The 14516-nt window shown below is 29.3% G+C and overlaps 1 protein-coding gene across 1 annotated transcript in view; it reads left to right on the forward strand.

Moving 5' to 3' along the window:
* MS3_00004224 (uncharacterized protein) overlaps positions 1-14516 on the forward strand; it is a 75344-nt gene that overhangs the window by 17751 nt on the left and 43077 nt on the right. The gene's annotated exons all lie outside the window — the stretch shown is intronic.

Consider the following 14516-nt stretch of genomic DNA (forward strand, 5'->3'; position numbering starts at 1 on the left):
CTATAGTTGTTGTCATTACTTTATCAATGTCATTAAGACCACAAATATGAATTGTAAGACGATTATATTGTATGATGGATCTATATTCTCAGCGTTATTTTTATTCTTTAACCAGGTGAGTAGAATCAAAAAGTGCATCTAGTAGCCGGATACACAAACTTGTGTTTACTACTACAAATAATAATTTTCTCAGTTTAATTCGTGAGCTAATCTTATTTTGACCACCATTAAAAGATCAGAAGCACTGGATATCTGTTTAGTCCCAGTATGGGGAGCTTCAGAAGTGCATATTCGCAACCCCATATATTCCTTTGGTCTTGTGTACGAATGACTAATCTTTAGACCACCAAGTCCGTATTCAACTATTTTAATTTTCAACGTCGATCTACTCGAGATTTAGTGCAACTCTCGTCCATTGTCTGCTAATAATAATTTATACGTTACAGGGAAATTGGTTAACTTTAAAATGCACATTATCTAACGACACGGATCACTGGTTTAGACAAAACACATCACCCAACTTAGATTTGCAATTATAACTGAGTATAATTACTAACCATATTTAATAGATAATTTGAATTAATTCTTAATTCTTGTTTAAGGTTTATTTGAAATTACTAGATTTTAGTTTACAAACAATCCCCATAAGTGGTTTATATTTGAAAAGCTATTTGAATTGCTAGAATTAAAAAAACTGACCGTCCCTACTGTACTGGTTACAATGAAGTAATCATATTCAATATACTAATACTGAGTGCATACCGATTTATTTTCTATCATCACTGAAAACCACTTTGATAATCTATTGGTAGATGCATCTGTTTTCTTAGTGTACGATATTTTGAACGTTCTCGATTTTCATATTTTACATAACGAATTGATTTGAGTTAGACAAACATTGTAAACTAGAAAGCATTAAACAGTTGTTTTATCTTAGTATGAGATTTCTCAGTAGTGTGCACAACCATACACTTGGGGTCGAACTCAGGACCTTCGAGTCTCATTACAAACACTTAAGCTTTAGATTACTGAGTCACTGTTCATTGGTTTATATGTCTAACTTAAATCCATTCACAATATCAATCGCCAGTGATAATAGTTGTTTCACTGCCAACAAGGCTGTGCTCCACTCGTCAGAACTTCTGGTTAGAACTCACTTTTCACTTCTTTTTACTTAAATTTCTGGACAATTTTATTGTTTTTTGGAAGAATGTATCGTATATATGATATACGTTGCGTGAACAAAATTTTGTCATTTTTTCATCTGAAAACATTAGTATAATTACTCGAATTGCTTTTGTATGCTACTTTTCTTAAAAATATTGAGAACACAAAGAAGGGGAGATTAATCTGACTTAATTCAGTTGACATCCGGAGGTCATTTTTACCCTGTAACGATATATACATGTCTAAGCTTGTATATATGTAATGCGTTGATTATTATTATCACCATTATTATCATTATTATCATTATTATTATTATTATTATTATTACTATTATCATTATTATTATTATATCTTATCTTTGGGGTCAACATATCAATTTTGTGTATAATTACTCTCTTTACTAGTTGGTATTTGTAAGCATGTATGTTTGCTTATTTCATTGTATGTGTTTATCTACTGTTCAAATATAAATGATAACATTAATTTTTTTCTAGCTCTTACCATCACTATTGTTTTCGCTTTTTTCACTTCCCATGTGAATTGCAATCTTTCTCCTACTCAAACGATTACAGCAAATATCATTTTAAGTTGAAATTGAGTCCAAAAATCGAATTCACTCAACACACCGTTATAAGAATGTAATTATTACCAGCATACTTATGTATGGATGTACATGCATGTATATATACATACATATATATTAATCCCTTATATATATTCATATATATATAAACGTGTGAAAAGGTTAATAATTGAAATTATAAATTGGTCATTTACTTAAAATTGGTGTAAATTACAGACAGAAATGTTTTATGATGTGATGTGTATGTATGTATATATTTATATGTACATGTGTACACCCATCTATCTATACATTGATATATATGTAATACAATGAAGAACACTTTTAGATATCCTGTCATCATCATCATCATCGTCATCAGTATAATGATTTTCACTTTTTGTCTTGATTAAAATACATGAAAAGTTTCTTTCATCATCAACAACAACAACGACATGAAAAAAGATGAAAAAATAAATAAATAAGTATAAAAAGGTTGTGTTTTTTTATTTTAAAAAAAACGATGTATACCACCATGCAGGAAATGAAAGTGTGAACTCAATTAGATTAAAAGCTCTAATTATATTGACAGTTTTTATCAAGAGAATTGATGTTAACAGTGTGTATAAGTGAGTGAGTAAGTGAGTGAGTGAGTGAGTGAGTGAATGAGGATGAAATAATTTGAAGGAATGACACTCTTTTTAAGTGTAAATATGTGAATGAATTAATCTCAAGTTCACTTAATCACTATGTTTATTTCATCATCTCTATATAATTATTAAATTAAATAATTATCATTAATTTATTGTAAAATAAAATGAATTTATAATAGTTTACCTGATTTAAATAAAACTTAACTACTAACAATTATAAAGCATCAGTAGAAAGGAGAGTTTACTATTTTAAAATTCACTATAGTGATTTTAATGTTATGGATATTTAAAAAACAAAAACAAAAAAAAGAGAATAAATAAAGAAAAAAAGCCTCATTTCTACTTAGTTCGAACCATTTAACGACTTGTTACTTTACATATTCATGTAAAATCTCTTAACAAATAACCTCATTATAATTCCTATATATTATATTCAGTTAATTGATAATAATCAAAATAATTTCAATAGTTGAGATCATGAGTCAATGGAAAACCTGATGATGTAGCTTCAATTCACTCATGATCTCAACTTTTGAAATTACTACAATATCCATGAAACCACTTCTGAACTTAAAATAATCTTTACATTGAATAATCTTCATAAATCTCCAAATAATAATCATATCTTCAGTAGTGATTAGTTTTGTAACGAATTCCTAAGATTTTAATCAGAATTTATAATGCATAGAGTTCATTCATGTTACAAAATGGGATCAATATCGTCAGCAACAATAATAATTAATAATTGCTATGTATCATGAATTAATATTAACTATACAAAGGAATTGTTGACTAACTTAATGAATTTAAAATATATTATGTTCACTTGTAAATTAGACACTTGATCAATTTTGATTGAGATTGATGATAGACCACTATTGAAAATCTGGAAGCACTGGACGGCCGTTCCGTCCTATTGTGGGACTTCTCAGTAGTGCGCATTCACGATCAATTGCTTGATCTTGTGAAGAGTAAATCTTACTTCATTTGTCACCTTTAACTTATTTAATGATAGTTTTAAATAGTAAAAAAAACTGGTTGGAAATTATTTCAAGAAGTGAATACATCATAAAGTTTGAAAATCTATTTTATTATTATTAATATTATGACTAATGGCTTTATTGAATATTACAGTTTTGGTACAATATAGAATTCCCAGCACAAAATACTTCAACAAATTTCCTTTTCTTATTTCTTGGTCAATTCTGATGATGAATATTGAATAATCGGCAGTTAGATGTTAGCAGTTCAGGAATCGATATTTGAATAAGGTTCATTCTTTTCAATGTATATTGCCAGTCAACATGATGTTTCTGATTGTACTTTTCTTTAACTTGTACATTGAAAGGTTATAAACTTTCCATAAACGCGCCTGAATAGGGTTATAAGATTAATAGACATTATGTAGTGTTAAAATAGAATAAAAAGTGGTAACTTGTTGAAATATCTAGATGACAGGAAAAGGTAGCTGAAATATTCAAGCAGGCCACCGATGATTATCTGAATTAGATTATCTAAATATACATAAAACACAAGTCTGTAATATCATATTTGTTTACATTCACTAATTCATTATTAATTATAAATCTCTTTTAATTATACCTTCAGATCGTCATTATAACATTCACCTTTTAGTTAACTTAATTTAAAAATACGAGTACAATCAATTCAGATATAAGGCAATGGTCAGGAAGAGAAAAGAAAATACACCAATTTCAACTTCTGTTTAAAATGATAAATACATTTGTGTAGATTATTAAAATTCATCCTCTCTATATAAACATAATGGTACAATATTAATACTGATAAGTGGGTTGGTTCTGCAACTTTAGATAAGATGAATTTGATCAGAAATGAATAATGATAAGCACAATAATCGACTGAATTCATAAGCCATGTAACGTCATCAATGCTATTGTGTTTCATTTAAAGAAAGTTAATAACATTACAATCTAATCATTTAACTCATTCAACCATTAAGTTATATTCTATTCAGTCCTAACTTTGATTCACTATCTCGCTGCATATTTATTGCATTATAAATTAATGAACTAACTGTGGTGTGTGTTACTGATGTTGACATATATAAGTAGTATGTATCGCCAGTCGAAAGTGGAATGCCTGGCGGCAGAAGGTTGAGAAGATCCAAGAAAAGAGGACGAAACAAGAGTGTGGTTGGTATGGAAATGAACAATAAAGTCTGAGACAATCGATGAACAATTTGCAAATGAAGTATTTACTGTATGGTTCTAAGATTTTAATAAGAGATTCTGTAATTTTGTATTGTTATAAATATTGTCGTCCTTACGTGTGTGTCCTCGCTTAAATGTTTAAGGCATACCTTACCTCTTTTGGGGTATAGACCACTAACAAGGAATTTCCAATCTACTGTCTCTTAGGCTGTCCTTCTTACTTATTCCTAAATACCATTCGTGCTTATTATGTTTCTCGAATTTCTCGAGCTGTATATTTTGGTCTCATGTTTTTTTAAGGAATTTCAAGCTAGGACTAGCCTTGTAATTTAGTTTGACGATTTCAACAAAGTTTGCCCTATACAATTTTAGCGTCTCCTAATTTCTCCAGCTGGAAGCTGGTTTATTCTCTACCACAGTAGGTTGTTGCTTATGGTTTCCAAAGATACTGAGTACCTTGGGTAGAAAGTTGTTTACAGATACCTGTATCTTTTTGACGATGATTGTGTTAGGTCTCGAAGTTTCAGCTCCGTTTTTTCAGTACCCCGTAACATAAAATATTGTTTAATGGATTTTACGAAATCGTCATATATAATTAAATACCACTATTGGTGACTTTTTCAAGGTTCTGCAATACTTTTCAACCAAAAAAATGTATTTATCTTGTGGGTTATACAAATTAATTGATTTTTCTTGTTATTATCAGTTGGTGGGTGCCGGCATGTAAGTTAAACTGGATTCAACTCGATAATCAAGTGCACATTCGTGTATTCAACTTTAAATTACACTTGTTATACGCGGGATACTACTACTAATACTTCTGCTACTTCTGGACAAACAAATTATATTAAGCAGGGTTCAAACTAGAGACAATGTTCCAGAGTTGAATCCTTCATCCACAGAACCATAGAATGTATTAGTAGTACACGGGTTATGAATTCTGATAATTTGGCTTAATATTTAAAAAAAAAATAGGTGAACATGAACTTACTCATAAGTTTATAGCTTAAACCAAAGTGATCTGACCTAATTCTCCTTATTTTTTCTCTTCTCTATTTGACTCTCTCTCTCTTCCACTCTGTCTTTCAGGTTATACAACTTGCTTTCTGATTTAATAACACATTCATGAATTTGTTATTCATCAAAAAGTCATTATTCACTTCATACATTTAATTCAGTGTATATGACTTTGCCTTACCTGACTACTTTACTCATGTGTTTTAATGTAACTGAAAACTTTAGTTACATTACATTCGTTCTCTACATTTCCATTTATCTATCTATGTATCTCTGCATATCTGTCTGTCTATCTGATTATTTATTTAACTATATACAAATATCCCTGGGACGGATATTACATTACTATGTAACAAAGATATACAAACAACGTTGATGAAAATATATAAACCAATCATCAAGACCATTTCGTTTATTCCCTACTCTACATTCTATTTTTAATTATTTCTTTTTTAAATTACATATACTCAATTTATCTTTACATACTTAGCTATCTATCCGCTTATTTATCTATCTATCTATCTATCTACCTATCTATAAACTTACTTATTTACTTGCTTATTTAATCTATCTATCTACGTATCTCTCTGTATCTGTCAGTTACAAATCATTATTTCCTCTTAGTTCATTCTGTTGTATTCACTCACTCGAATGATGTAAAATGTTTGCTAATGCCTGTATATTTCTATGGTGTATAGTTTATTTCAGAATATATATATATATATATATATATATATATATATATATATATATATATATATATATATATATAGGGGTTTGTGGAGATTGTATACATACAATTGAATAGTACATAATGACATATATTTTGCTTGTTTAATAACAATAATTAAATATACAATATGTTTATAATGTTTATCACTCTAGCTGGTTACAAGTTATAAATGATGTTTGTGTACATGTATTGATTTGTGTATTAGTTTCCCTTTTGAAAATGTTTTTTTGTCCTTTTCTCTTCTTGTTTATTCAAATACTATTAGTGTTATTCGTTGTTATTTGTTAGTATTTCTGTTATTCGTGATGGTCTTAATGTAATATTATCAATCTACCAACCAATCAACTATTCACTCATTCATCATTCTACTAAACACATTTTCATATAATAGTAATAATAATAATAGTGTTATATAATGTATGTGTTCAACATCTATACATGAATGTTGGAAAATATTTTTAATGTTTCTGTCATATTTCGTTTGTTAAAAAGGTAAGAATAATATTAGTTGAAACAGAAAGGGAATTATTTTTACACAACAATATTATCCCTATGAGTAGTGTATGCCAGTAGTATTCATTCAGCCATCAATATTGTTAGAATAGAATGAAATAATAATTATTATTGGGTCTATTAGGACATGAAAACACATGTATATACATAAAAATAATGACGATAACAATTTCATACAAAACCTGTTTGCTTATAGTTGAAATTGTATACATATATATTTATAGTATATGTTTGTGTGTGTTTGATAAATTGAAAGAAAGGAACGAGTACAGAGGATCCGATAGTACAATGGATATGATTGATTACCCAATTATTATCTCTATTTCATCTTTTATTCACGCCATGCATACATCTCGTTTTGTTTCTCTCTCTCTCTCTTTATCTGTTCCATCAACACCATATACTCACTGGTATATTGTAAGTGCTAAACAGAAATACACTATTGATAGCTATGAATCAAAGCAAAATATACAAAGAAAATTAAAGAAGATTGATATCTGTCTTACAATTAATTTACCATCTGTATTTACAAATTATAACATGAATATAATATGATAATGTTTGTACAGCAGTTCTAATTTAGCCTGTTTTTTTTATCAATGTCAGTAAAGATAAAGATTTTTTAGTATTTAATCAGTGATATGTTAGTTTTAGTAAGAACAGATTAATTCCAGCTTAATTTTCTACAGCTAGGATGGAAGGAAGAAACAGTAGATATATTAAAATTCACAAGATAATTTACAAAATTTGAAATATAACCTCTCCAATAGGTGTTAGTTAACCAAAAGCTTAAATCCAAGAGTCATTTTTGATTACTATCAACTGCCTAACGTCAAGCAATTGGGTATTACTATATAGAGTCACTATGACTAATAACATCAATGCAGCGCGCTCGATACTGTTCAGTCATTTGATTACAAGATATTGTTTAACACTAAATGGTTATTTAGTGTGATTTCATTTCTACTAGAGTCCACCCATGATTTTAAATAGCTCATTGGTATTGTAGTGAACGAAGACTTGGTGGGGAAAATCAATTTACTATCTTATGCAAACTACACAGTGCCTTTATAAACTGTGAGAATCAAACATATGCATTATCTGCACATCTTTCTTGAGTTGTCCTTTATATACACTATCATTCTTCCAATCTCGCTGTTATTTCGGTTGCTCCGTGTTCTCCTTCTTATTCAGTTTATTTCAATCTTTTCTTGTAAGTAATCCATTTCCTATTCCTTCTACATACTACTTATATCTGTCCGCATAAATAGAGTATATCACAGTATATCTGTCATTGTGATACTGGTTACTACATGATAACATTAATGCCTACAGTATTACAGATACACATTGCTGACGAGTATCAGCTAACTTTAAATCTAGATTAAGAATGACTTCCTGTCTATTGTTTCCGATCACCTCAACAAAGTTACCGAGAGTATTACAAATTGTAAATATTTCAAAAGTCGAATATACTAATTATTATTCATTATTTTAAAGTTTATCTAACTGATTACTGTTGAATATTAAAAAAAGATAAATTCTGATAGAACATACTGTTTTCGTTAAATAACATCTATCCAACAACAACACTCAATGTATATCATTTTGTAATGATTGAAAAAATTATTATAACTCTACCAATTGTGTTTATTTACTGCTACTTAGATTTGATCATAGAGAAGTATTCTCACTGTATGTTTTATTTATTTATTTATTTATTTTAACACATAGATATTGGTACAAGGAGGCACCAAATACATATGCGCCACACAAATCTCATTCGATATGTGTGAGGGCTGTGATAATGCCCAGGTGCCCAAACAGAAGCAGGTGGTTTTCTTAGGAGGCCATACCCCGAGCCTTCGACCTGAAGGTTTGATCCACAAGGCAGTGGAGCCTCGTAAGGAGATGCATTCTCATGGAAGCCGGTGACCAACAATTGGTTCATACGCCATTTGTCCCCGCAGGATACTGGAGCCCATGTGCATCATTGGTTTGGGATCCGGTTAAAGAGCCGGACATTCGCTTTTCATCCTCTCATTTTCGTAAACAACAGTAATGCCACGAGAAGGCAGTGAGTAGGACTTCCCTGGCAGAGGCTATATATGCGTGGCCATGTGAGAGCATTTTGAGAGGGAGAGCGGACTCTCCCCACTGTCGGCCGTACCAGAGCATTTGGGGGCACTGTATGTTTTACATATATATATATATATATATATATATATATATATATATATATCGGTAATCTTTTCACTCAGTTCCTTAACAAACTATTCATTGTCTTCTTTTTTAATTTATTCACTTCTATATAAATAAATTTGTATAGATAATAAGTGTTAATGATTGTCAAATGTATAAACTTGTTCACAATTAATTATACATAGGAATGTATTTAATAGTACAATCATATTATTATTATTACTATTATTATTATTATTATTATTATTATTATTATTAGTTTCTCAATGAAAGCTTAATTATATTTAAATGAAAGTACTCTGAATTATATAATGTAAATTTAGCTAAAATAGTCATCCTTTTTTTTCTTCTGTAAAACACTGTTTCAAAAGATTTTTCAGCAAATACAAAAGGTAACTGATTATATTTTACCCCTTTTTTCTAGTTAATATATTCCTTATATGATAAACAATGAATCATTTAATAGAATTATCACTTATTATTATTATTATCATTAATAGTTCTCTCATGAACAGGTGTAAGTCTGGGTCAATTCACACTGCATCGTTTTTGTTGAATTCATTTGCGTGTGCATCTATAACTGAATGTATTCCCTTTGTGTTTGTATTATTTTCTTAGAAGAATATACACATGGTCAATAAAGTAATTGTATTATGGTTATAATACTAAATATGAGTAGAATATATATATATTTCTATGTTATAAATATATTACTTCCAATAAATATAATAGTAACGGTTAAAGAAGAACAACAACAAAAAAAGCCATTTAAAAAGGTGTTTGTCATAGGGAAAAAAATAATAAAAGAATAGATTACCTTAATCAATAAATGTATTTATTGATATTACTTAAAAGATATTGTACTTAATTCACTTAAAGACTGTGGTGTTTTTATGTGATAACAATGCTGAAGTAAAAGATGATAACAATGATGATGGTGATGATGATGATGATGAATCGATAGATGAATAATACCATGGTTATTTATTGATTAAATAAATATTCAATATGTTTTTACTGTATTCAATCAAGAACAAATGGAAATAACTGTAGTTATATTATTATTATTATTATTATTATTATTATTATTATTATTATATACATATTTGTATTCATTTCTGATAGATAAAAAAATAAGTTTAATTTTGAATGAGTGATACCTTAGTTGCAGAAAATTGAGAAAAAGATTATTAGATGATGAACTTATTTCTGTATTTAATTATTGACTTAATTGGATACATAAATATGGATAAAAATAGGCATCAATATAAAATATGTGCCATAAGGAGATAAGTAAAGCATATTTTAAAGAAATAGATGAAGACAAGTGAATATAATCAAAAGATAATTAACTGGGTAAAAATAAGTAAGAAAGAGTAGTGTATAGTAAGAAAAACTATTTAATTGAAAAAGATTACATTTTGGAAAGTTTCTCTTATTTATATGAACAAAGTGAAAGAAAATTATAGAAGCATCATTACTGGCTTCTGTTCTTAGTTGTCTCTGATTACCACTGAGTTATATCATCTTTCGGATATTAATCAAAGATTCGTGACGAATCGATGGATTCTAACATTGTACTGCCTTCCCTTATACCATAGCACCATAATATAAACTGACCAGCTCTTCACTTTTTCCAACCAGTTTTGATAAATAGGGCATGATGTGTAAGTCACCTGAATGACATTCATAGCTTCTGAATCCAATGTTTCAAGATAATAACACCAGTTGAGTTTTCATTGCAATTGAACACATTACCAAAGCTTTACGCTGCTAACACATTGTCACTACTGAATATTGGCGAACTTTTTTTGTGACAAGTATGATCGGACACAGTGTCGCCTGGCACCTTTAACTTGAAGAATCTAGGCTTCACAAACATAGAGGAGAACTACTCTCATAGATGGCTCGTAAACTCAGCCAAAATAACATCACAACGGAGCCAAATATGGTTCAGATCTACACAAGACACTCTAGCCTCCACTGTACATAGATTAATCTCATCATTGACACCATCAGGACTTAAATACCTGGATGCACGAACTCTTCAGCTATTTCCAATGGCTCATTACCAGTAGAAAGTGTTAGACAAACCACCCTTCAACAGACAATCCCTGAGAAAGTTTAACAAGCCAAATGCGGGTCTGATACCAAGAAATTCAACAACTTTTAGTCTGAAATAATTACATGTACTTTGACTCTTGGAGGAGGGTAGAGGTACGATCAATTGATCCACGACCAGAACGAAAACAAGTCTGCTTCTCAAGATTTAGTCTTCCACAGGTTGTGGACGCTATGCGACATAGGGCAGAAGCCAGTAGTTTAGACACAGTCAGAAGTAGACTTGTAAGTTTATAGTAATTACGCATATTGTGTAGGCCCTTCTTAAAAATAATATGTATTAAATAATAATAAATATATAGATATTCAAAGTTACTTGGAATATACGATCTCAAATAGTCAGTTTCTGTTATCTAATCGGTTATGTTAATTAAATTATATAGGTTGTATCACAAGATGACTATCAAGTTTATTTATCTGTATTAATTAAATGCAACTATTTATTTGAAGTTATCAGCATAGGTTTTATACTGACTGACGAGCATCCTCATGAAGTACTTGATAAAATAGTGTTATTTATGAATTATGTAACCATTGATATTTTTTTATGACTTTATCTAATGTATAATAGGCACTTAGCTAGTCGGAATGTATCAAACAGAATAAATTTTTACATTGGAGCAAATGACTTATTGGTTAAAAGTACTTGGTTTTCAACTAATTTATACTAAAAATTCATACCGTCTACTAACTTATCTACTTTAATTTGAACAGTCACGTACTTTTTAAAGATCTAGAGTAATAATGTACTGTTTACAGTTGAATGAATCAATACAGATAAATATAGAAATAACTGAGTTTTACAAACTATTCAGTCAATGATAATAGACTGATTAATGAGAATTTGTGTTGAATCAACTTGATTCCGTGACACTGTAGAGATGATTGATTGTCAAATAGTTCGAGTCGCATTGTTTTCTATTTGTTTTTACTTAATTTTCTCAACTCATACTGTTGACAAATATCTAAAGTTGTTCTGTTTTTGCAAATTTCACGATTTTTCCCTGGTGTTATTACATAAACATACTTGTGCTCTTAACCAATATTGATACAAGTGTATGTGTATATTCAGTATTAAGTTGTTTTTATTATTGAATGTTTTATGTTGTTTTTTTATTGTAACATTTTCTGTTAAACACTTAATGACTATTAGTTGTGAAACAGTCTACTTTTCTCTTGGTTGGCTTTTTGTTAACTATACATTATCTGAAGAGTGTTTTCACAGCTCTTATAATTTCAACAATGAAAATATAGAATATTCTGTTGTCTTCCATTGTTATTGTTTGTTTTCCACCACAGTAACTTAAACATGTATTAAATGAGTTGGAATAAAAATGAACAAATAATAAACAATACAGCTCAAATTCTGTACAAAATTGTTTTAGTACAATCATGTATATACACCTATATATTACTGAATAGTAATAATAAGTAGTTTCATTGGAGAGTGAATGTTAATTATTTTTATAATGAACACTTGTTTAACATAATTTTTTTTGATAAATGTCATTTATTTTCAATTAAAGAATAAGACTATTTTTAAAAATGCATAAAGGACTGCTGGCATATTCACATATAATACAATATGAATAAGTTTATTTATGAAGTATTCATTTAGTTGTTGAGCCATCAACAAAATAGAGAATATTGAAGTGTGTGTTAAATTCAAATTCACAATAATTACGACGAAGAGATGAGAAGTTGGTTCACTCCTAAGGAGCCCCACATTAGGATGAAATGGCCATCCAGTGATCCCAGGTTTTCAATGATGGCTTAACTTAGATCACTGAATAACTTTGGTGAAATTCAATATACTCCACAATCTCATCATGACATCATAACTAATTGATGTGTGTATATCAACTATGCAAAGTATCGATTATGAAACATCTAAACAGTAAATTTGGTTACGAGCGATAGGAAAATATACATATTGTATTGTTTCAAGTCATTGGATTTGTATTGATTAGAATCACAGATAGTGAATGGTCCAGAATGAAACCGATGACATTCGCATAACTTCACAATATCTGTGACATAGAATTAGGATTTCTGAGGTATCGTGTTCTCTGAATTCAGTTATGTAGTCGTACTCCTGAAGTTTGGGTCAGTGTTCATTGATTGTACCATTCACCTTTCCCTATGCTCAGATATTATCCGTACTATGAATGGGTTGTCTGACATTTGTTGTCAGAGCATGCTTTCATAGACGCTCGCGAGAAAAATGTCTTTTGTATAGTTCTCTCATTTTCGACAAAATCTTTCAGGCCAGAGAATATATATATATATATATATATATATATATATATATATAGGCAAAGTTTGCAATGTTCTTTTCATTTCACATTACTTTCTCATGTTCCCAATAAAAGGGAAACCTATCTGCTTCTTTCAGAAAATATTTAATCGTACCAACGGACACCATTTATCAAGTACAAATAATGAATAATTAATTTATGCTATCAAACAGTTGGAAAATGATTAGTAATAATATTATATACACATGAATATTATTAGTACTTTAATATGTAAAGAAATGAAAGAAATTATATTGTAATAAAAATAGTTACCGTTATCTTAGTTGTATGCGACAAAGGTTATGGGACTTTATTTTGAACAGTTAATTAATAAATCAGTCTTCAATGACTTTTCAAAAGCCCAAAATTGATTATTCTGATTAATCTCAATAACTCAGTAGGTGAATGAAGTGAGTATGAATGATTATAAGGGGAACTGTAGTATTCAACTAAATTATATATATATGCAAAGGATTTGGATCCAGCTGTATATTAATCAATTCTGGTGCACACACATCTGGTTTGTCAGAGTATAAAGAGAGCCAACAAAACATCAATCACTGAATTAGTAATGGTTAGTTTTGTAGTAATTAGCACAGTGATATTTTGTAAGTTCTCTTACGGTAGTGTACGTGTAAACTTTTATAAATATGACAAGTTATTTTAAACAAACAAAATAGGAAAATTTGTTGTAAAATATAAATTGTTAGTAAATAACTGATTCAAAGATTTAAGCGAGCAATGAAACTGAATCAATGAGAAATCATAACATGTAAGATGTATATGGGAATTTAACAAATGATCATCACGAAATTCTGTTTCATCCATTTTTTGTGTTAGTTGATATTAACCAGTGATGGTCCATCTATTATTTTGAGAGAACTGATGCTGTTCAGTGAGATTCGAGAAAGTACACCACCTAGTATTATCTTTAGACATATTGATGCTAATTTTTTCCACTTGCTATTGTAATCATCTGAAATTAAGTTTTCTCACACTAATCAATCGCGTAATAAGTGATACTGTTATAGTGTTATCAAGTCCTTCATAATAATCATC

The sequence above is a fragment of the Schistosoma haematobium genome, chromosome ZW (genome assembly GCF_000699445.3).
Source record: "Schistosoma haematobium chromosome ZW, whole genome shotgun sequence".
NCBI classification, from domain to species: Eukaryota; Metazoa; Platyhelminthes; class Trematoda; order Strigeidida; family Schistosomatidae; genus Schistosoma; species Schistosoma haematobium.